Source organism: Ambystoma mexicanum, chromosome 3p, assembly GCF_040938575.1.
Source record: "Ambystoma mexicanum isolate Mex_15411 chromosome 3p, UKY_AmexF1_1, whole genome shotgun sequence".
In the NCBI taxonomy this organism is placed as follows: Eukaryota; Metazoa; Chordata; class Amphibia; order Caudata; family Ambystomatidae; genus Ambystoma; species Ambystoma mexicanum.
The window spans coordinates 741,464,125-741,487,302 of NC_090925.1; the positions used below are offsets into that span (position 1 = coordinate 741,464,125).

Sequence of the window (23,178 nt, forward strand, 5' to 3'; positions counted from 1 at the left end):
AATGAAGACCAACAAGAGGGAGAAGGTTTTCATTATGACACTAACATAGGTGAGGAGGGCTACGAGGAGGACCCAGGTGAAGGTGGCTTACAGCCCTGGCAGTCGCCATATGGGTCTACAGACCCTGACATTATAGACATTTCTTCTCCTCAGACCACACCGGTCAGGAACCCATCTCCAGTAGACGATCAGCCCACCTTCAATGCGCTACTGAGGAAGGCAGCAGCGCATTTTGAAGTTGAAACTGGGGAGGTCACCCCAGATACTGATTTCATCGAAGGGATTATTAAAGAAAAACCTCCCACTAGTCAAACTATTCCTATCTTCGCCCCGGTTAAGAGACGACTCACCCCTTCGCTGTCCATCACCTGCGCTGGTAAGAGGGGTCAATCCAAGAATTGAGAAATTGTTCTCACCCTCTCAGTCAGACCCATTATATATCAGGGGTCACTCGGTCCCGGACTCCTTAGTGGTGACTAACACAAGGAAGAGGGCTGGGGTTCCACTGTCAACCAGCGAGGCACCCCCAGAAAAAGAAGGGGAAAGCTTTATGCCTTAGGCAAAAGAATTTCCGCCTCAGCAGCGTTTTCAATTAGGATTGCCAATAATAATACATTGTTGGCAAGCTATGCTGATGCTCAATGGGGAAAGCTTAAGCAGGACATCGAAGAAGCCCCTGAACCTCTAAGAAATCACTTATTGGCTACAGTTACAGAAGGAGCTCTGGTCAACCAGAGCATCATTAAGAATACTCTTGATGCGGCAGACACTGCTGGCTGTTCTTTGGTGCAGGGAATTCTGCTGAAGCGTCACGTCTGGCTTCGCAATTCCGGTTTCCAGGCAGAAACGCAGGCGTCACTCATTAATAAGCCAATAGAAGAGTCTAATCTCTTTGGAAGGGCAGTGGACGATGCACTGGAAAATGCGAAGAAAGAATTCGACACCATAAAGACCTTAGAGCAAATCTCAAAGCCTCCAAACAGGCGGGGATTTGGGAACAAGCGCTTTTTTCATGGCCAACGCCAACAGCAGCAGCAGCAAAAGCATTACACTGCTGGCAACTGGCCCTCTAATCAGGGTACCATTAACCAGTATAACCAAAGAGGAGAACGCCGTGGCAAGGGCAGAGGCCGGGGCTCCAGCCGAAGAGGCACCCCGGCAAGTAACACCAAATGACCCGAAGGTTCGGGTCCCCTCCCATGCGTCTCCGGTTGGGGGCCGGATAACATCGTTCCTTTCAGCATGGGAGGGAATAACATCAGACCGGTGGGTATTGTCAACCGTAGCACACGGGTACTCTATAGAGTTCAATCGGTCCCCCACCTACAGACCTCCAAGGGGACGACGCCTGTCACCAGAACACCTCGTCATCCTCCTGCAAGAAGTAGAACAGCTACTACAGAAAGGAGCAATAGAGGTTGTGTCCCTATCTCAGGTAATGGAAGGAATTTATTCAGTGTACTTCCTTGTACCCAAAAAGGACCTAACCATGCGCCCTGTACTAGATCTGCGCCCAGCGAACAAATTTGTAAAACCACAAAAATTTCGTATGGTAACATTACAGGAAGTAATTCCCCTGCTATCTCAGGGGGACTACATGACAACACTAGACATGAAAGATGCATACTTTCATATTTTGATGTTGCCAGTGCACAGAAAATACCTCAGGTTCATGATAGAGGGCAAACACTACCAGTTCAGAGTGCTACCCTTCGGCATAGCTTCTGCACCGAGGGTATTCACGAAGGTACTGGCAGCGGCCCACCTGCGCAGGTTGTCCATACCGGTATACCCTTACCTCGACGATTGGCTCATAACAGGGGAGTCTTACGAGACATGCTTCTCAAACACCCAGAAGACAGTAGACCTTTTGTTCCAACTGGGCTTCTCCATCAACGAGAAGAAGTCCAGCTTAAACCCCAGCCAAATCAAGCAATTCCTAGGGGCTCTAATTCGAACAAAGGACGGCCTTGTCTTCCCCTCCAACAAGAGGGTCCAAAATATGCTGTTTTAGATCCCTCAATATGTGGCCGGTCGAGAGGTGACGGTACGCAAAGCAATGCGCTTGCTAGGAATGATGGCGTCATGTATTTATTTGGTACCTCATGCGCGCCTGCGCCCAATGCAAGAGTGGCTCAACAGCCAGTGGTGTCAGGCCAGCGGACAATGGGACGATCTAGTGGTGGTCTTGCAGGCCTTGGTTCTCTCGCTACGGTGGTGGTCGAAGGAAAACCTGGTAATAGGGAAACCATTCGCCACCCCCGCAGTGGAAGCCACTCTAACCACAGACGCATCCTTCACAGGATGGGGGGCTCACCTATCCCATCAGACTGCTCGCGGAGTCTGGACTCCGAGCGTAGCTTCCAAGCACATAAACTTATTAGAGCTACTTGCAGTGTTCAAGGCACCAAAAGCCTTCCAGACACACCTACAAGGGAAGACAGTGATGGTCCTCACGGACAGCACCACAGCCATGTACTACCTCAACAAGCAAGGGGGCACTCACTCTCCAGGACTGTCCAAGCTGTCCCAGAACATCTGGAAGTGGGCTCTCAGACACATGTTCCTATTGTCACAACATGTACCAGGGGAACTCAATCTGCTAGCAGACGAACTCAGCAGAGACTTCCCTCTGCCCTCAGAGAACGGTCTCTGGATACCATGGTCAGGGAAATTTGTTTACGCTTCCGACCCCCCCCCCCCCCAACCCCCCCCCGACTCCTCTGCTGAACAAGATAGTGCACAAGATGCACCAGGAACCAGTCACCATGATACTGATAGCCCCGATGTGGGCCTGCCAACCATGGTTTGTGCACCTGATGGAGATGTCCCTTTCCCCACCAATGAAACTGCCCTGCCCGTACAACTTGCTGTCACAGGACAAGGGCAGGCCATTACACCCATGCCCACAGAACATGAATTTAGCAGCCTGGCTCCTGAGGTCATAGAATTTGGCCATTTACAACTCCCTCAGAGATGCATGGATATTCTTAAACAAGCTAGAAAACCCAACACTCGCCACTGCTATTCTAGCAAGTGGAAGAGATTTGTCATCTGGTGTAGAGGTAAGAGCATCAACCCAGTCCACTGCTCTCCCACACAAATTGTCCTTTATCTGACCCATTTACTGGACTCAGGTCTGGTGTTCAATTCTATTAAAGTCCATCTAGCGGCACTTTCTGCATACACCACCTCTCAGCTTAAGGTGTCATGGTGGAAAGTCCCAGTTATCAAAGCATTCATGGAGGGGGTAAAGAGGATACACCCTCCGATAGCAAACCCAGCTCCCGGCTGGGACCTTAATGTGGTACTTACCAGGCTCATGGGCTCACCCTTTGAACCCATGCACAAGGCAACTCTTAAGGACCTCACCCTTAAGTCTGCTTTCCTAATAGCTATCACCTCCATTAGGAGAGTAAGTGAACTACAGGCTCTTTCTATTCTAGACCCCTTCGTAACAGTTCACAAAGATAAGGTGGTTCTACGCACACACCCAAGGTTTGCACCGAAATTCAAATCGGAATTCCATGTCAACCAGTCAATAGAACTACCAACCTTCTTTCAAAACCCTTCCAGTTTGGGAGAAAAGAGCCTGCATTCACTGGATGTACGCAGAGCTGTCCTGTTCTACATGGAAAGAACCAGGCCACTGAGAAAGACTAATCAGTTCTTTGTCTCGGTGGCAGCAGGAAGAGAAGGGGATGCAGTCTCAAAGTCCACTATATCTAGATGGATTATTCAATGCATCTCTCTCTGTTACACTCTTGCTAAGAGAGAACTACCCTTCAAGCCAAGAGCACATTCTAATCGAGGCACTGGGGCATCCATAGCATTCATTGCAAATGTTCCCCTTGAGTCCATCTGCAAAGCGGCTACCTGGAGTTCTGTGCACACCTTTACAAAACACTACTGTCTAGATGCACACTCTAGATCTGACTCCCAGGTGGGGCAGGCAGTATTAAGACATCTTTTCTCTACTGTTCCTTCTCATAACCCACCGCCAACTTCCGGTACTGCTCGCTAGTCTATGCACAGCATGTGATTCTAAGCAGATTAAGAAACATCAGAAGACAATGCATTACTTACTGTAAAAGCATATCTGATGGTTGTATCTGCTTAGATTCACATGCGCCCACCCTTCCTCCCCGCTTGGATGGAAGGAACATGGACATCTTTCTACATCTCTTTTTTCTGTACTCACTCATGTATAGAAGGCTCCCTCAGGGCAGAAAAAATACAGAGGGACCTCGACGCGTGAGGGGTTGTGGGTACACTGCACGTCACTATAGGGATAGTGTTACAGACAGACACGCCTTGTCGACGTCCCCTTTTCGACTACGAAAAACAAAATGCAATACTCCGCAGTGACCACTGGATGTCGGACTATGCACAGCATGTGAATCTAAGCAGATACAACCATCAGAAATGCTTTTACGGTAAGTAATGCATCGTCATCCTAATTGACCCGGATTGAGCCAGGAGAACATGGTACCCGAACCTTCTGGATATGTTCATCTGCCCTCCAATACGTCTTCCAAAAAGAGAGGACCTTCTCTCACGAGAGGAGGGTCTGGTTTTCCATCCAGAGGTCAAGACACTCAGTCTTCATGCATGGTTTCTGAGAGGCTGAGATACAAGGATTGGAACCTTCCGGATGACGTAATGGAGATGTTGCTTTCGGCCAGAAGGCCAGCAACTAAATCTCTGTACCGGTTTTGTTAGAACAAATTCAGTAACCGGTGCAGAGATAAGAATGTGGACCCCTTTCAATGTAATATTCCTACAATATTGTCTTTTCTCTTACATTTGGCCAATTTGGGACTTCATGTTTTCACGATCCAGGGTTATTTGGCTGCGCTATCCATTTTTAAGCGCTCCTCAGAGGAGGAATACCCTTAATTGTACAGTTTTTAAAAGGGCTTACGAATGTGTTTCCTCCTATACCCTTTCCCTGTGTGTGATCTACATTTGTTTTCAAATTTCTCCCTTGTATTCTTTCTAGCAAACCTCCTCACACCATCTTTCACAAAGATAAAGTTATTCTAAAGGTTAAACACCCTTTTCTACCGAAAATTGTTTCAGATTTTCACCTGTCACAAAGGACAACATTACCTGCATTTCTATCCTCCTCCTCACGCAAGTAAGGAGGAAGAGAGTTTACACAGATTAGACCCTAAGAGAGCTCTTAGTTTCTATATATCAAGACTGGCTAAATTTCATCAGTGTGACCAGCTTTTTGTGGGATATACTGGCCGTAAATTAGGGCTGGCAGTGACAAAACAAACATTGTCCAGATGGATAATTTTAGCTATAACTGAATGTTATATATTGGCTGGGAAAGATCCTCCAGAGGGGCTGAGAGCTCATTCAACCAGGGGCATGGCGACTTCAACAGCTCTTCAGAGAGGTGTCCCGATACAAGATATTTGTGCAGCAGCCACATGGTCATCCATGCACACATTTGTAAAACACTACTCCCTTGACTCAACTTCTTCACAGGGAGGTCTCTTTGCAAAATCAGTACTTCATTCTGTACTTCATTCTGTATATGATTAATATTCATGGTACTCCCTCCTCCTATTAAAACTGCTTTGGGAGCCTATCTAAGATGAGGAATACGTGGGAGGACACAATCCCTTCGAAGAACAAGTTACTTACCAACTGTAACGTTATTTCGATTGGATGTTCCTCCCACGTATTCCTCATCGACCCTCCCAGCCGACCCCACTGTACAGTTTACATGTTGTACAGTCCCTTTAAAGCTTTTGGTCAAAGGGACACGACTTATCTGATGATTGACTACAATATACAAAAAAACTGAACTGAGGCCAACGGGCGCGCAGGAGCCATTTACACTGCGGATGACGTCGGCGCTCGACGGGTACCACTGAGGGACATCGACACCGCAGGCTCGAGCAGAGCACCCTCTGGTGGAGACATTTTTTTTCTGAAGCAGCAAAGCTGAAGGTAAGGATATATCTAAGATGAGGAATACGTGGGAGGAACATTCAGTCGAAAGAACGTTACAGTTGGTAAGTAACTTGTTCTTCCCAGCTATACAAGTAACTTATGTATGACTTTTTGAGGGATAGATAAACACAAAGTCAGAGGGTAAGAAGAGTCCGCAGGACAGCCAATGTCAATTGAAGTCTAGGGGAGCTGGCACATCTTGAAGATAGCACAAAAGTCTTGCACAATGTTAAAGAGAGAGATTGTAGAAAAGAATCATTGTTGGGCCACAAGTTGTTAGACTTGTGAAAAGCAAAAATCCAAGCAACTCTTCCAAGGGCAGCAAATGCAAGTCTCCAGTTGGAGCAAGCAAGCTACACACAAGAGGCAAGTACCCCTAGTTAGACAGTACCTTAGGTCTGAAGAAAAGGGTCCAGCTGACTTCTGTTCCTGTTGTAGTCCTGCAGATCATGTGTTCCTGGGCCTCAGTCATGGGGACAAGAGGGAGGACGTCTGGGGACTATGGTTTGAAGGTCGGCCGCAGCAATGGGCTTACTCCAGATCAGCTGCATTTCGCGGTTTCAGCTACCGGCAAATAGCACCACTGCGGTTCTTGGACACCTTGTGGGCTCAACTTGCTTCTGGTGTCCAGCACTCTGTTGAGGTGGCTCTGGCTTGGGTCGTCCTGCTTCGAGGGAGTCCTTAGGATCTTCCTGGAGCTAGGGTCCGGCTTAAAGACGATCCAGATGATCCAGTCGTTCCTGTCCCCGGACTCTCGGTTCCAGCAGCAGCAAAGAAGTACAGCCAGCAGGGAGAGGGGTTCCAGTCAAGTTCGTCTTGGCGTCAGTTGGTCCTACCAACCCAAGGGAAGAAGTTTTCCGTTGCAGGTTTCTCTAGTTGATTCGAAAATTGGAGCTTCATCGCTGCAGCAGGGCTCCACTGGGCAAACCAACGGTCTAGGAGGGTGCAGCAAGCTTCTCTTCCAGTTTCTTCTTCAGTACCTTGGTCTAGTGGTCGACTCTGCCTGCCTTGCAACAGACCTCGCCTTTTATGCAGGTTTCTCCCATTCATTTGCAGCCTGTCACTCACACAGCAGGGTGGCTATCCTCCAAGGACAGCTAGCCAGCCATTCACGTTTGGGAACATTCCTGTAACCAAGGAGACTAGGCACAGGGATTTTTGGGAACCTCCCTCGCTTCCTGCCCTGCCAGACACGCTGGAGCCAGAGGCGGGCTTCACCCGTGAATCTCACCAAAGACAAAATGATGAAAGGGACCAACCCTGGTTTGGCACGCAGAGTAAAACCCAAGAAGGACCTCACAAGCAAGAAATGGTGAAAGAAAGACAGACAGACCTGGCATGGATGGCAAGCAATTCACTTGCCCTGAACTGCGACAAAAAATGAGCTCCTGGTCGTGGCATCCAGAACTTGTCTTGATAAACTGGCCCCGGCTTACGCCAACTTCTGCATCGCGGGTAACATAATCAATGTGTCCAGGAAAGTCAAGCCACTGGGGGTTGTCCTTGATGCTGAACTGAGAGACCCCATGTCTACTATATACGATCCTCTTGTGGCCTTATATCAAAGCTACTAAGCGACATCCGCCCATTTCTCACCGCTAAGTACTGCGCGCTACTAGCCTCTGCATTAATAAACTCCAGCCTTGTCTATTGTAACAGCCTTCCAGCTGGAACGACACGCTCAAACATACAATTACTACATATTGCACATAACAGTGCAGTTCGGGCCATTCATGGCATGTCTAAATACACCCATGTATCTGATGCTCGGAGGACATTACATTGGCTGCAAGTACAACACAGGATCACCCACAAGATCCTGACGCTGTCATTTAAATTCTTTACCAATGCCTGCCCAACATACTTAAAGGACTGAGTGAAGACCCACACATCAGGGAGATGGCTGCGTTCCTCTGCCGACCCCACCCTCGCACAGCCAAGATATAAGCTGGTGCGCTTTGGGAGAACATCCTTTGATGTCCAGGCTCCTCTACATTGGAACTCACTTCCCGGGCTTATACACCCGGCTAACAATCTTGTACTATACAAGAAGCAAATTAAAACCTACCTGTTCAACTGTAACCCAGGTAAAAAAGGGTTGTGGCAAACTGGGAGACTCCAGAGTCCAGACCGGCAGTAAAAATAATTTGACCAAATACAGGACGTCCAGTGGTGACCCTGGCTACCTGTCAGTCCATCCAACGCCAGAAAGCCTAGTAGTACAAGCAGCTACATCTGCCTGCATGCAAGCAGTGTCCCCGACCATATGCCCTGATGAGGATAACAAACTCATTGCCTCCTTGTTAGGGAGGATTCTCAAAATGTGCCAATTCCTCCCACCTTAGAGCCCTCCAGCTCTCTTGCTAAACTTTGGGACTTTTGAACTTTTTAATTGTTTGTTTTCTGTGTTTATTTCTTTTGGTTATGGAGTTTTAGATAACGCCTTAGTCATCATCTTTTCATGTGTGTCACACAGCACCCTCAGTGCAGTGACACAGGGTAGCCTTTTAGGCTGTCCCAAGGTTTAACTACCTTCTCTGGGATAAACTACTGTTTCCCAGAGAAAGTCAAGTGAAATTGACTAGTAAAGTCTTTCCAAATTCCTAGACCCCAGCACACACTATCTTACCACAGAGTGCTGGAGGGGTTACTTAGTATCCCCTATGTCTAGAAACTCATGTAGCAGTCAAATGCTACCTTTTCCTCTCGAAATGGCTGGTGGCAGTGGTTTTACAACGAACTACCATGATTTTTCCCGACCGAGAACAATGGTAGCGTTAAATCGCAGGAGCATGTTTTTCAAGTTGGCGTCTGAGCCCCCCTTTGTTTAAACAAATCCTGGTATTCTTTTTTCGCCATTTCTTTTTTGGAAAAGTCCTTCTAGAGTTTGTCTCTGCGCGCCAAACCAGGTTTGGTCCCTTTTGTTCCTACGCCTTTGGCGGGCTTCAGGACTGAAGACCGCCTCTGGGGCGGGCAGGAAGTGAGGGAGGTGCCCGAAACTCCCTGTGCTTAGTCTCCTAGGAGACCCAAATGCACTCTGGCGTGATTGGCTGGCTGACTGTCCGGCAAGGACAGCCACCCTGCTGGGTGAGTGGCAGCTATGCTGGAATGAATGGGAGGAAACTGGATAAAAGGCGAGTCTTTTGGCTTGGACGGCAGAGTCGACCACTGGAACGAAAGAACCGAAGACAAGCTGGAAGAGGACGACTGCTGCAACTCCTGGACCGTTGGTTTGCCCGGTGAAGCCCTGCTGCAGGTCCGAATTGCCATGGTAATCTTGACATAGAAGCCTTTCAAGGATGACTTCTCCCTTTGAGTTGGTGGGACCAATGAACTCGTAAGCCACCTGGATACCATTCTCAGAGCTGGTTGTATTTTCCTCAGAGTGCTGCAGGAAACCGAATGGCCAGGGAGAAGGACACCAGTTTGTGTGCTTGACTACAGCTACAGGAATTGAAGATTTGCCTTTGCCAGCTATTTGGCTAGTCCCAGTACAGTGCAGGAGTCCCCCGACATCCTTCCTCTTGTCCCCATGACTGAGGTTCAGGAACAGCGAGATCTGCAGGAACTGCCAGGAACGGACGTCTTCAGCTGCATCTTTTTCTTCATGGTAAGGTACTGTGAAAACCCGATCGAGAGAACTTACCTCTCACTGTGAAAGTGCTTAAAACTTTGGCAACTTGCAGGCCTAGTCCGCTTTTGACCCAACATATGAATGTTTCTTTTACGAACTACTTCTGAGAACTTTGGCAAAGAGTTTTCCATTTAACTTCCAGAACTGCTTTATCCTATACAAGACTTTAGCCCATTGACTTTGGCCTAACCTATTGCATTGAATCAACTCCTCTGGCGAACTCAAACTATTTGCACTGCTTAAGAGTAACTGTTATTTCTGATGTTTGTTAATTTGCTTAGAATCACATGCTGTGCATAGGTCCGACATCCAGTGGTCACTGCGGAGTGTTGCATTTTGTTTTTCGTTGTCGAAAAGGGGACGTCGACAAGGCCTGTCTGTAACACTATCCCTATAGTGATGTGCGTTGTACCCACAATCCCTCATGCGTCGAGGTCCCTCAGATTGTTTTTTTCCGCCCAGCTACTGGTCGCCTTTATGCGGTGCTCCTAGAGAGACATTGCATAATAGCTTCTTCGACCTTTGGTCGTTTGTCATTAATATCAATAACGTAGATCCCCCCCCCCCCTCGACGCAGAGCGGTTTCTCCGCCGAGCAAGATCTTTGACGGAAGGACGAGCGGAGGGGATCCTTTGGCTCTGCCCAACACGTGGCCAGGCCTCGCCGGTCATACACAGTAGGGAGAGTGGGGTTTTGTGGTCTTTCTTTCTTCTCTTTAAGAATGCCTTTCTCTTTCCCCTCCCTCTCTTTCGGGGTCGTAGTCACACTTATTGCCCTCAGCTATGGAGAGGACGCCATTTAGGTTTTGCCCGCTTTGCAAGGGTAAATATACCTGGAAGGATAAGCACAAACGGTGCAACCGTTGCTCACCCCTCGATCACCAGGAGGACGGCTGTGCGGCCTGTAAATTACTGAAGCCCAAAACTCTAAAAGACCGCAGGGTCAAAAGGTGGGCGGCCTATGCCATGTCTAGGCCTGACTCCTCACCCGCTGCCGCCGAGTGTGAAGAGGACAGTGACTGCACGGCCCCCGTAACGGAGGCTGTAGACCTCTCAAAGGAGCGTTCACGCTCGTCGTCGTCCGTCCCCGGCCCTGACATGCCCGGCTCACGCCCAGCTTATGGGGATGAACACCCCCGCGACAAGGACGCACATGGAAAAACACAAAAGCACATACCCCCCGGCACGCATTCGTCGAAGACGAAGGCAGCCATAGCGCCAACGGGGACGCTGGGCCCACCGGCATCTTCCCCCGACCGTAAGGGTCGTCAGCCCTCCCCGCCACCGCTTCCGCGACAGGCGGCTGGGCATTCTAAAGATAAGGGCGCTAGCACCAAAACCTCCGGCGACGCGCAACGCAAGAGCGCTCACATTGCCAACAAGGGCTCGACGGGCAAGGGCTCGACGTTACATAGCGCGACGGCGACCGATCCCTTGTAAGAGAGAATGATCGCTGAAAGCCTCGCGCGCATAGCATCTAAGGACGGCCAGAGACGTACGGCGTGTGAGACGCCGAAAACCGCGCACAAGGCCAAAGATACGCCGAAAGCACCGGAAAACAGATCAGACCAGTTCCCGACAGAAGGCCCTAGCCAGCGAGAAGGCTACTCAGAAGGCGAAGGCTCACTTTCTTCGACATTATGGGACAGAACCAGACAATTACAGGAGGAAGAAACTCCTTTTTCATTCCCAGACCGTCCTGGCCGACCTCAGTAGACCTTTGAAAGGTTCCAGACCTGTATGGATAAACTAGACCGGTTCATGTCCATCCCAGAAGACAGGGCACCCAAGAGACCAAGGGAGGCACCCCTGGAGAGTCCAAGGGCTAAATACCAAAGGTTTTATAACCCCATACAGGAGGACATATGCTCTTACAATCCCACTGAGGAAGACACCTTCTTCCAGGAGGAAGATGAGTTCACCTAGGTTGAAGACCAACAAGAAGAGGAAGGTTTTCACGATGAAACTAACCTATGTGAGGAGGGATTCCAGGAGGACACAGGCGAGGGCGACCCAAATCCCTGGCAGTCACCGGCTAGGTCGACAGACACAGGCAGTAGCAGTATAGTTATCAGGTCTACTGAAACTACACCAGTCGGGAACCATTCGCCTGTCGATGATCAACCCACCTTCAATGCACTGCTGAAGAAGGCAGCAGCACATTTCGAAATTGAAAATGGGGAAGTCACCCCAGACACCGATTTTGTGGAGAGGATTATCAGGGAAAAAACCCCACTAGCCAAATTATACCCATCCTCGCCTCAGTTAAGAGATGTATTACACCTTCTCTTTCCACTCCTGCATTGGTGAGAGGGGTCAATCTGAGGATTGAGAAACTGTTCTCTCCCTCTCAATCAGACCCATTATATATTAAGGGTCACTCAATCCCGGACTCCCTGGTCGCGACCAACACCAGGAAAAGGGGGCAGGAGTCCCACTATCTACCAGCGAGGCACCCCCAGATAAAGAGGGGAAGAAGCTGTATGCCCTAGCCAAGAGAATCACCACCTCTGCAGCATTCTCTACCAGAATTGCCAATAATAATACCCTATTGGCAAGCTACGCCGATGCTCAATGGCCTAAGCTCAAACTGGACATCGAAGAAGTTTCCAAACCCCTAAGGACTCGTTTGCTGGCTACAGTTAACGAGGGCTCTCTGGTCAACCAAAGCATTGTCGAGAATACCCTCGATGCAGCAGAGACGGCTGGCCGCACATTGGTACAAGGAATTTTGCTGAAGCGTCACGTCTGGCTTTGCAATTCCGGATTTACGGCGGAAACACAAGCGTCCCTTATTAATAAACCCATAGAGGAGTCCAACCTCTTTGGGAGAGCAGTGGATGACGCGCTGGAGAACGCGAAGAAAGAATTTGACACAATAAAGACCTTAGACCAAATTTCAAAACCCCCCAACAGGCGGTGATTTGGTAATAAGCGCTTTTTTCGTGGACAACGCCAGCAACAAAACCAACAACAACAGTATTCTGCCAGCAACTACCAGGGTAATAGTGGCCAGTACAATCAGAGGGGTCAACGCCGTGGCAAAGGGAGAGGCCGGGGTTCCACCAACACCACCAAGTGACGTGAAGATTCGCGTCCCCTCCCATGCAACGCCGGTCAGGGGCCGGTTAAAATCCTTTCTTCCAGCATGGGAGGGAATAACATCAGACCGCTGGGTACTTTCCACCGTAGCCCGCGGCTACTGTATAGAGTTCAACAGTTCCCCAACATACAGACCCCCGAGGGGACGCCGCATGACACCAGAACACCTTGCCATCCTTCTCCAAGAAGTGGACCAACTGCTGGAAAAAGGAGCCATAGACGTCGTGCCTCTATCTCAGGTAATGGAAGGTATTTATTCAGTGTACGTACTTGTACCCAAAAAGGATCTAACCATGCGCCCTGTATTAGATCTGCACCCAGCGAACAAGTTTGTCAAACCCCAAAAGTTTTGTGGGAAGTGATCCCACTGCTATCACAGGGAGATTACATGACAACACTGGACATGAAAGATGCATACTTTCATATTTTAATGCTGCCAGCGCACAGAAAATACCTCAGGTTCATGATGGAGGGCAAACACTACCAGTTCAGAGTGCTACCCTTCGACATAGCATCTGCACCAAGGGTATTCACGAAAGTACTGGCAGTGGCAGCGGCCCACCTGCGCAGATTATCCATCCCAGTATACCCTTACCTCGACGACTGGCTCATAACAGGGGATTCTTACGAGACATGCTTCTCAAATACCCAAAAGACTGTAGACCTTTTGTTCCAACTGGGCTTCTCCATCAACGAGAAGAAGTCCAGCTTAGACCCCAGCCAAGTCAAACAATTCCTAGGGGCTCTAATTTGAACAAAGGACGGCCTTGTCTTCCCCTCCAACTAGAGGGTCCAAAACATGCTGTTTCAGATCCCCCAATATGTGGCAGGTCGAGAGGTGACGTCGCGCAAAGCGATGCGCTTGCTAGGAATGATGGCGTAGTGTATTTATTTGGTACCTCGCGCGCTCCTGCGCATGTGCCCAATGCAACAGTGGCTCAACAGCCAGTGGTGTCAGGCCAGCGGACAATGGGACGATCTAGTGCTGGTTTCGCAGGCCTTGGTTCTCTCGCTACGGTGGTGGACAAAGGAAAACCTGATAATGGGAAAACCCTTTGCCACACCCGCGGTGGAGGCCACTCTAACCACAGACGCATCCCTCACAGGATGGGGGGCTCACCTATCCCATCAGACTGCTCACGGAGTGTGGACTCCGAGCGTAGCATCCAAGCACATAAACCTACCGGAGCTACTGGCGGTGTTCAAAGCACTAAAAGCCTTCCAGGAACACATACAAGGGAAGACAGTGATGGTCCTTACAGACAGCACCACAGCCATGTACTACATCAACAAGCAGGGGGGCACCCACTCTCCAGGACTGTCCAAGCTGTCCCAGAATATATGGAAGTGGGCTCTCAGACAGAACATGTTCGTACTGTCACAACACGTACCAGGGGAACTCAATCTGCTAGCAGACGAACTCAGCAGAGACTTCCCCCTGCCCGAAGAGTGCGAATGGCGATTGCACGAAGACATCGTCTTAGACGTCTTCACGCAATGGGGATTCCCGGAAATAGACCTGTTCGCAACTCTGGAGAACTCACAATGCCAAAGTTACGCCTCCAGGTACCCCCAGAACCAGTCCAAGGGGAACAGTCTGTCGATTCAATGGTCAGGGAAATTTGTTTACGCCTTTCCCCCCGACTCCCCTTCTCAACAAAGTTGTGCACAAGATGCACCAGGAACAAGTTACCATGATACTAGTGGCCCCAATATGGGCCCCGCAGCCATGGTTCGCTCACTTGATGGAGATGTCCCTATCTCCCCCAGTGAAACTTCCCTGCCTGTACAACATGCTGTCACAGGACAAGGGCAGGACACTGCATCCATGCCCTCAGACCATGAACTTAGCAGCCTGGCTCCTGAGATCATAGAATTTGGACATCTACAACTTCCGCAGAGATGTATGGACATCCTCAGGGAAGCCAGAAAACCTAATACTCGCCACTGCTATTCTAGCAAGTGGAGAAGATTTGTCATCTGGTGTAGAGGTAAGAGCATCAACTCGGTTGACTGCTCTCCCACACATATTGTTCTGTACTTGACCCATTTACTGGATTCGGGTCTAGTGTTCAATTCCATTAAAGTCCACCTGGCGGCACTTTCGGCATACACCACTTCCCAATTTAAAGCATTGTGGTGGAGGATACCAGTTATCAAGGCCTTAATGGAGGGGGTAAAAAGAATACACCCTCCGATAGCTAACCCAGCTCCCGGATGGGACTTAAATGTGGTACTTTCCAGACTCATGGGCTCGCCATTTGAACCCATGCACAAGGCAACTCTTAAAGACCTCACTCTTAAGAATGCTTTCCTAATAGCTATCACCTCCATTAGGAGAGTAAATGAACTACAGGCTCTTTCTGTTCTAGACCCCTTCGTAACAGTTCACAAAGATAAGGTGGTTCTACGCACACATCCAAGGTTTGCACCGAAATTCATCTCGAAATTCCATGTAAACCAGTCAATAGAACTACCAACGTTCTTTCAAAACCCTTCCAACTTGGGAGAAAAAAGTCTGCATACACTGGATGTACGCAGAGCTGTCATGTTCTACATGGAAAGAACCAGGCCACTGAGAAAGACTAAACAGTTCTTTGTCTCGGTGGCAGCAGGAAGAGAAGGAGATGCAGTCTCAAAGTCCACTATATCTAGATGGATTGTTCAATGCATCACTCTGTTTCTCTCTTGCTAAGAGAGAACTACCCTTCAAGCCAAGAGCACATTCTACTCGAGGCACTGGGGATTCCATAGCATTCATTGCAAATGTTCCCCTTGAGTCCATCTGCAAAGCGGCTACCTGGAGTTCTGTGCACACCTTTACAAAACACTACTGTCTAGATGCACACTCTAGATCTGACTCCCAGGTGGGGCAGGCAGTATTAAGACATCTTTTCTCTACTGTTCCTTCTCATAACCCACCGCCAACTCCCGGTACTGCTCGCTAGTCTATGCTCAGCATGTGATTCTAAGCAGATTAAGAAAGATCAGAAGACAATGCATTACTTACCGTAAAAGCATTTCTGATGGTTGTATCTGCTTAGATTCACATGCGCCCACCCTTCCTCCCCGCTCGGATGGAAGGAACATAGACATCTTTCTACATCTCTCTTTTCTGTACTCACTCACGTATAGAAGGCTCCCTCAGGGCAGAAAAAATACAAACAGAGGGACCTCGACGCGTGAGGGATTGTGGGTACAAGGCACGTCACTATAGGGATAGTGTTACAGACACGCCTTGTCGACGTCCCCTTTTCGACTATGAAAAACAAAATGCAATACTCCGCAGTGACCACTGGATGTCGGACCTATGCACAGCATGTGAATCTAAGCAGATACAACCATCAGAAATGCTTTTATGGTAAGTAATGCATTGTCATCTGTTTTATTAACTTATGACTTTTTGCTCCTACTTCAAATGCTTTGAATGCCATTTTGATCCACCTTCAAAGTAGTTTAAATGCCTCAGAACCTGATATTGTGAAGTACTGAAGTATATGTTTGTGTGATATGGATTCCCTCCTTACAGTGAATGTTTTATAACTGACTGTAAAATAAATTAATAAGTGTTTTGCCTTGAGTATAAGAGACTATTTGAATACTGGTAATTATAGACATCTGTGTAACATCCTTACAGCTCACATTCCCTCTTGCGATAAGCATGGCTGCTCAGCAACGCTACCACAAAACTGTGTAGTACAGACTTACACCAAAGGTTGGTTTAGCTTACACCTGTAGTTATGTCTAGTGCTCCCAAAGGGTACTGCATACAAACTTTGCCTAACACTCCTGGGCAAAGAATGTTTTTTTGTCTAGCAGCATGGATTTAAAGTCTGCTAATTCCACATGTACCCTGGCAAAGTTTACATTCACCCTGTGGGACTGCATAGCGATGGCGGCTGATCCCATCTCTGAGGGGGAGGAAAGAGACGGCTTCATGAACCTGATAAGGGATGGCAAAGAGGCCATGTGTGAGTATCTGCAATCAGGTCTGGACACTGCTGACAGTGTCAGCAGGGCTATGGCGGCAAGCACTGTCATACACAGATTTGCATTGTTGAGGAATTCAGGATTTGCACCCGATGTACACTCCAGACTCCTTAACATGCCCTTTGACGGCTCTCATTTATTTTGAAATAAGTCTGATGAAAGCTTTGAAATGCTGCAGACCTTGAAGGTGGCAGCCAAGTCCTTAACTGCCGCAGTCAGGCAGCTACAGTCTTTAAACCCCAGCGGATCATCTTGGAGGTGTAGGTCATTTTGCTACTGCTCCTTAGTTGGAAGAGCAAGATGACAGGCTGGTCAAAGAGGACAGAGAAGATTCCCTTGTGGTGGACGAGGGAGAGGTGCAAAACTCACCCAAGGAGCAGCATCTTTACCACCAGCAGCTGCTTCAGCCGCCTCAAAACCACTCGGAGGTGTTGACTCACGACACCCCAGTGGGAGGCAGACCATCACAGTATCTGAAAGAATGGCGAGGTGTTACTTTGGATGCATGGGCACTGGAAACTGTAGCCCAGGGTTACTGCCTTCCCTTTATACGAAGACCTCAGGATCATCCACTGGGAAACCATTTGATAAATGTTCCAGATCCATTCCTGTTGCAAGGAAGTTTGACCCTGCTAGAGAAAGGTGCTATAGAACTAGCACCTGTGATTGAGAGGAACAGAGTGTGGTATTCTCCCTTTTTCCTAATCTCCAAGAAGGACGGAGGACTGAGACCCATCTTAGACTTGAGATACTTGGAAAACGTTCCTCAGGAAGGATAAGTTCAAGATGGTCACACGTTCTCAGATCCTTCATTGAATGATATCGTTGGACCTTCAAGATGCTTACTTTCATATGCCAATCCATCACAAGCACAGGAAGTACCTGAAGTTCGCCATTAGTGGTTCCCATTATCAGTTTTGAGTTCTGCCTTTCGGGCTGACCTCCACCTGATGGTTTTCACCAAGTTAATGGAATTGCTAGCAGCACGTCTCGGGAGGGGGGGGGCGCGATTCATGTCTACCCCTACCTGTACGATTGACTGATCAGGGCACGTTCACCCGAACAGGCCCAAGAACATCTCAGTATCACCTGCCATTCCCTCCGCAGACTGGGCTTCTCCCTCAATTACAAGGATTCTCGAATGTTACTATCTCAAAGACTGCAATTTATTTGAGCAGTGCTGGATGCATCCTTGGGAAAAGCCTCGCCACCCGAGGTGAGGGCTCAAGACATTTTGCAGATGGTTACCAAGTTTCAGAGTGCCCAGCGTCTTCCGGCCTTTGACTTTTTGAGGTTGCTCGGAGGCTGACCTGAGAATGAGATCCCTTCATTTGGCTCTCGGAACACAGTGGTCCCAATTCTCAGGCAGGATGTCAGACCTTCAGATTCTGAGCAGAGTCTCACGGGATACTCTATGGTTGGTCTGCAAGGACAACATTCTGAAAATCGAACCTTTTTGGCAACCATGGCTGGAGAGATAACAGTAGGTGGGGAGCCCACGCCAACAATCTGACAATCAGCGGTGGTTGGTCTCCATCGTAGTCCAAATTACACATCAACCTTTTGGAGCTGGGGGCAATCAGACTAGCGCTGAAGGCATTTCTCCCCTCTGTACGGGGAAAGAATGTCCTGATAATGACAGTGGCCATGTACTACCTCAGCAAGAGAGGAGGCGTAGGGTCACTACCACTGTGCAAAGAAGCTCTGGTTCAGGGCAATTCGGGAAGGAATCTCTCTATTGGGAGTTAATCTACCCGGAGCGGAGAACACTGCGGTGGACGCTCGGAGCAGGTTGAGCACAGTCTACCACGAGTGGGAACTAGCTCAGGAAGTCCTTCGAGAGATCTTCACCCTTTGGGGAGCCCCCGAAGTGGATCTGTTCGCAACCAGTGCAACCGGAAGTGCGAATTGTTTTGCTCCAGGGTACTTCCCCCCCCCCCCACCCCCCAAGAGGAGCTCTAGGAGACTTGTTCGTAGTGGACTGGGAGTTTCCACTCTTGTACGCATTTCCTCCAGTCCTTGTCATTCCTCACATGATCAGGAAGTTGAGAAATTTTGGGAAATCCATGATTTTAATAGCCCCGGATTGGACCAGGAGGACGCAGTATACAGGCCTTCTGGACATGCCCATCTGCCCTGCAATAAGTCTTCCACAACGAGAGGACTTTCTCTCGCGAGAGGAGGGTCAGGTCTCCATCCAGAAGTCAAGACACTTAGCCTTCACGCATGATTTCTGAGAGGCTGAGGTACAAGGAAATGGGACCTCCCGGATGACTTAATGGAGATTTTGCTTTTGGACAGAAGCCCATCAACAAAATCCTTATACCGCTGCCATTGGAACAAGTTTTGCAGCTGCTGTAGGGAAAATGATCTGGACTCCTTTCAATGCGATACACCTACAGTGTTATCTTTACTACATTTGGCAAATCTGGGCCTCCAGATTGGAACAATCAAGGCTTTCCATATTCAAGCGCACCTCGGAATAGGCATCCTACTTCAAAATACTCTTCATTTTCTAAAAGCACTACAAATATGTTTCCTTCTACATCATTCCAAATACCAACTTGGGACCTTAACTTGGTTTTAAAGTTTTTGACGTGAGCTCCTTTCGAGCCACTCCATTCCTGCCCTTTAAGGCTACTAATTTACAAAACCATTTTGTTAGTAGCGATATCAGCCCGCAGGGTGAGTGAGTTGCAGGCATTATCCATCTCAGTTTACCACTGTTTACAAGGATAGGGTTGTCCTAAAGGTCAAACCCTTTTTTTCTACCGAAGATTGTGTCAGATTACCATTTAGCACTGAAAATTGGGCTTCCAGCCTTCTTTCCTCCATCTCATCCTGGCAAGGAAGAGGAAAGATTCCATAGACTCGATCCGAGAAGCGCTGTATGCTTTTATATTGCAAGGATGGCAAAGCTGCGACAGCACAACAAACATTTCATTGGATATACTGGACACAAACTAGGTCGATCAGTCACCAAACAGACCCTATCCAGATGGATCATACTGGCTATTTCAGAGTGCTACAGGCTAGCTTGGAAAGATCCCCAGAAGGTTTAAGGGCTCATTCCACTAGGGTCATGGCAACTTCCTTGGCCCTTCAGAGGTGATTTCCAATAAAGGGCATCTTGAGAGGCAGCTACCTGGTCCACCTTCCACACGTTCACTAAACATTACTGTTTAGACACTTCTAACAATGGAGGAAGATTTGGCAAGGCAGTTCTATGCTCTATTCTGGACAAACGGTACTCCCTCCACCAAAAGAACCTGATACTGCTTTGGGAGTCTATCATAAGATGAGGAGTACGTGGTAGGACACAGTCCGTTTGAAGAACAAGGTACTTACCCCTGGTAAAGTTTATTTTGACTGGATGTTCCTACCACGGATTTCTCATCGACCCGCACAACCTACCCCATTGTAGAATTTCCGACCTTTGCACTTTGCGCTCTTATAATGTCTGATAATTTAAAGAGGCACTTATCAAGGCGAGCAATTCTTCATATGGTGGCCAAAAAACAGAGCTGAAGCCAACGGGCACTGCGCGTTTTATATGTACTCGACAATGACGTCAGCTGGGATGGAATCCCTCGAAGGACATCGAATCAACCGTCTTGACGCACAGCGCCCTCTGCTGAGAGAAAGATGTTCCAAAACAGCTAAAGCAGGAAGCTAGGATATTAAAAGATGTGAAATACATGGGAGGAACATCCAGTAGAAAGCTTGTTACCAGGGCTAAGTAATTTGTTCTTCTCTGCTGTTTCCTGGTGATCTTCTCCCATCATGAAACCTGCTGTCCTAAAGTGCCAGTCGTACTGCTAATTTTATTTTTAACCATCCTACCAGAACACATAACTGCAGTCTAGCCTGAGCAAAACCTGATGCCTGTTAGGCAAGATTGTATGCAGTACCCCTAGGGTGCACTATAACAACCCTGACCTCCTGGCACTAGAAACCCAACCTTTGGTATAAGTCTGTACTACACAGGTTGGTAGTGTGTAGAGCAGCCCGGCTTATCTCAGGAGGCGTCCGTGTGAGCTGTAGGAGAGTTGCACAAAGATTCACAGTGACAAGTATTCAAATAAACACTTACACACAAGGTTTCTTGATTAAACAATTCTTGAGTAAACGCCAGTAACTCAAAAACACTTAAAAAATGCACTCTTAATATTGCCATAAAGATGTTGCATGAGAAGCCAGACAAAGAGGATACCAAGTAACCCCTCAAGCACTTTATAACTTTATTATACACAGCGCCTTCAGTGCAGTGTCACAGAGAAATCCTTTAGATTTCTCATGAGGTTTAAATACCTTTTCTAGTGTAAACTACTTTTCCCAAGAATAGTAAAGTGAAATTGACTTTACTTACCTTTTCTCTTTGTAGGTCCAGCACACACCATTTTATGTGGAGTGCTGAGTGCAGGGGGTGGGGCGCGGGCGTTACCTATTCACCCCTTATCCTACCTTCTCATGTATTATTTTTTATGTTACCCTCACTTCTTTAAATTGCTGGTGGCAGTGGTTTAATTTTCCTACCATTGTGCTTTTCTACCGCAGGCTGAATCCTCAGCTGCAGTACAGCACCCATGGGTGACCATTTTTGTCAAAGGGCCCCAGTCTTCTTTTTTTTGCCATTTCTGTTTGTGAGGTCTTTCTTGGGTTTTTCCCTGTGCGTCGAGGCTGAGTTGAGCCCTTTTTTCATTTTGCCTTTGGATGCCTTCAGCCTTGAAGCCTGCCTCTGGCTCCAATGTGTCTGGAAAGGCATGATATGAGGGAGGTTCTCGAAACTCCCCTGATCTTTGTCTCTAGGAATGCCTGAATGCAACCAGTCCCTATTGGCTCTCCTTTCAGGACAGCCACCCTCGGTGTGATTGACAACCTAGGCTGTGCATGAACGGGAGAAACCTGCTCAAAAGACGGGGGTTTTGGGACTAGAGTCAGAGTTGACCACTGGGAGAAACGCCAGACAAGGAAACCGTGAACAAAGCTTGCTGCCTCCTCCTGGACTTTTGAATTGTCTGATGAAGCCCTGCTGCTGTGCTGAAACAACTTTTACAATTCGATAAGAGGAGCTCCGGAAGGGATGACTTCTTCTCTTGGATTAGTTGGACCAACTAACCCCGAGACGAACTCCACTGAACCATCTTTCCCGATTGGCTGTACTTCTACGCTGCTGCAAGAACAGAGTGCCAGGGGTTGAGAAATCCGTAGTCGAATGCAATGTCTGAAATCCGACCAGAAGCTCCAGGAGTCTCCTAAGGACCCTCCAGAAGCAGGGCGAACAGAGCTAGAGTCCCTTCACCAGAGTGCAGGACCCAAGGAGTGAAGGAAGCCCAACCGGTATCCGAGATCCACGGTGGTGCTGTTTACCAAGTGCTGATACCGCAAAGTACTGATGATCCGAGAAAAGCCCCTAGCTGCTGACGACCACCGAAATTGCTGCCGCTGAACTCCTCCAGATTTCCTCCCTCTGGTCCCCACGACTGAGGCTCGGGAACCCAGGGTTTACATTGCTGCACCAGGACAGAATCGAGCTGGACCACTCTTCAAACCAGAGGTACTGTTGAGGCTTGGGTCACCTCATTGACTCTTTAGCTGTGCTGTTCTCAGTTGAGACTTGAGTTGGCTTACTGTTTGGCGTTGATGCCAACTCTGCTTTTCACAGGCCTAAGAGCTTGTGACCCTACAAGTGATTTTTCTACAAACTCTCTAACTTTGTGTAAGACTTTTTATCTAAGAAGTGCCTTAGCTGTATAGACTGTGCTCCAATCGACTTAACCTGCCCTGCCTCCCTGCAGACTCTTCTAGTCCATTGACTTTGATATTTCGGGTCCCTCAGAGGTGGTAACCTGTTTTAGACTGGTATTGCTGGGAAAGGCTTGTCTAGATTTCATTGGGAGATTAAGTTGTCCTCACATATATTGAGAACCTGTTTAACCTTTTTCCTTCCTTAAACCTTTCCTTTCTGCAACCTCTGAATCTGCAAAGTATAACTAGTGTTATATAAATGCCATTACTGTCCTTGTGAATGAAGTCACCACTGGGTGTAGGAAGTGTGTAAGAAGCATATCCAAAGAGTATCCACTAACTTCTTTTTTTTTCTGAAAAGTGTTTTAAAATATATTTGATTGTTACATACCCTGCCCTTTTTTAAAGAACGCTTATTTAAAAATTGATGATAAATAACTATTTATAACTGAAACCTTGAGTAGAAGTGTTACTTGGTTACTTGTAGTTGCGAATTTCATTGCTACAGCTCTACAGCTCACATTTACCCCTCATGAGATAGGCCCGACTGCTCAGTCACACTACCAAAAGGTGGGTTACCCAATACCAAGTAGATGAGTGTTGTGTAGTCTCACACAGTGTTACTACATCAGTTCTTAGCTACCAAAGGGGATGGGAGGGAAGCGCTAAGGGGAGCCAAGGAGGAGAACCTCAGGCTAATTGCTAGTATAGGTGACTCAAGGGTGGTAGTAGGGC

At 48.2% G+C, this 23,178-nt stretch overlaps 1 protein-coding gene across 2 annotated transcripts in view; it reads left to right on the plus strand.

Annotated features, from left to right (window-relative positions):
- Window positions 1-23,178, plus strand: part of RNF40 (ring finger protein 40) — a 1,006,396-nt gene that overhangs the window by 404,921 nt on the left and 578,297 nt on the right. The gene's annotated exons all lie outside the window — the stretch shown is intronic.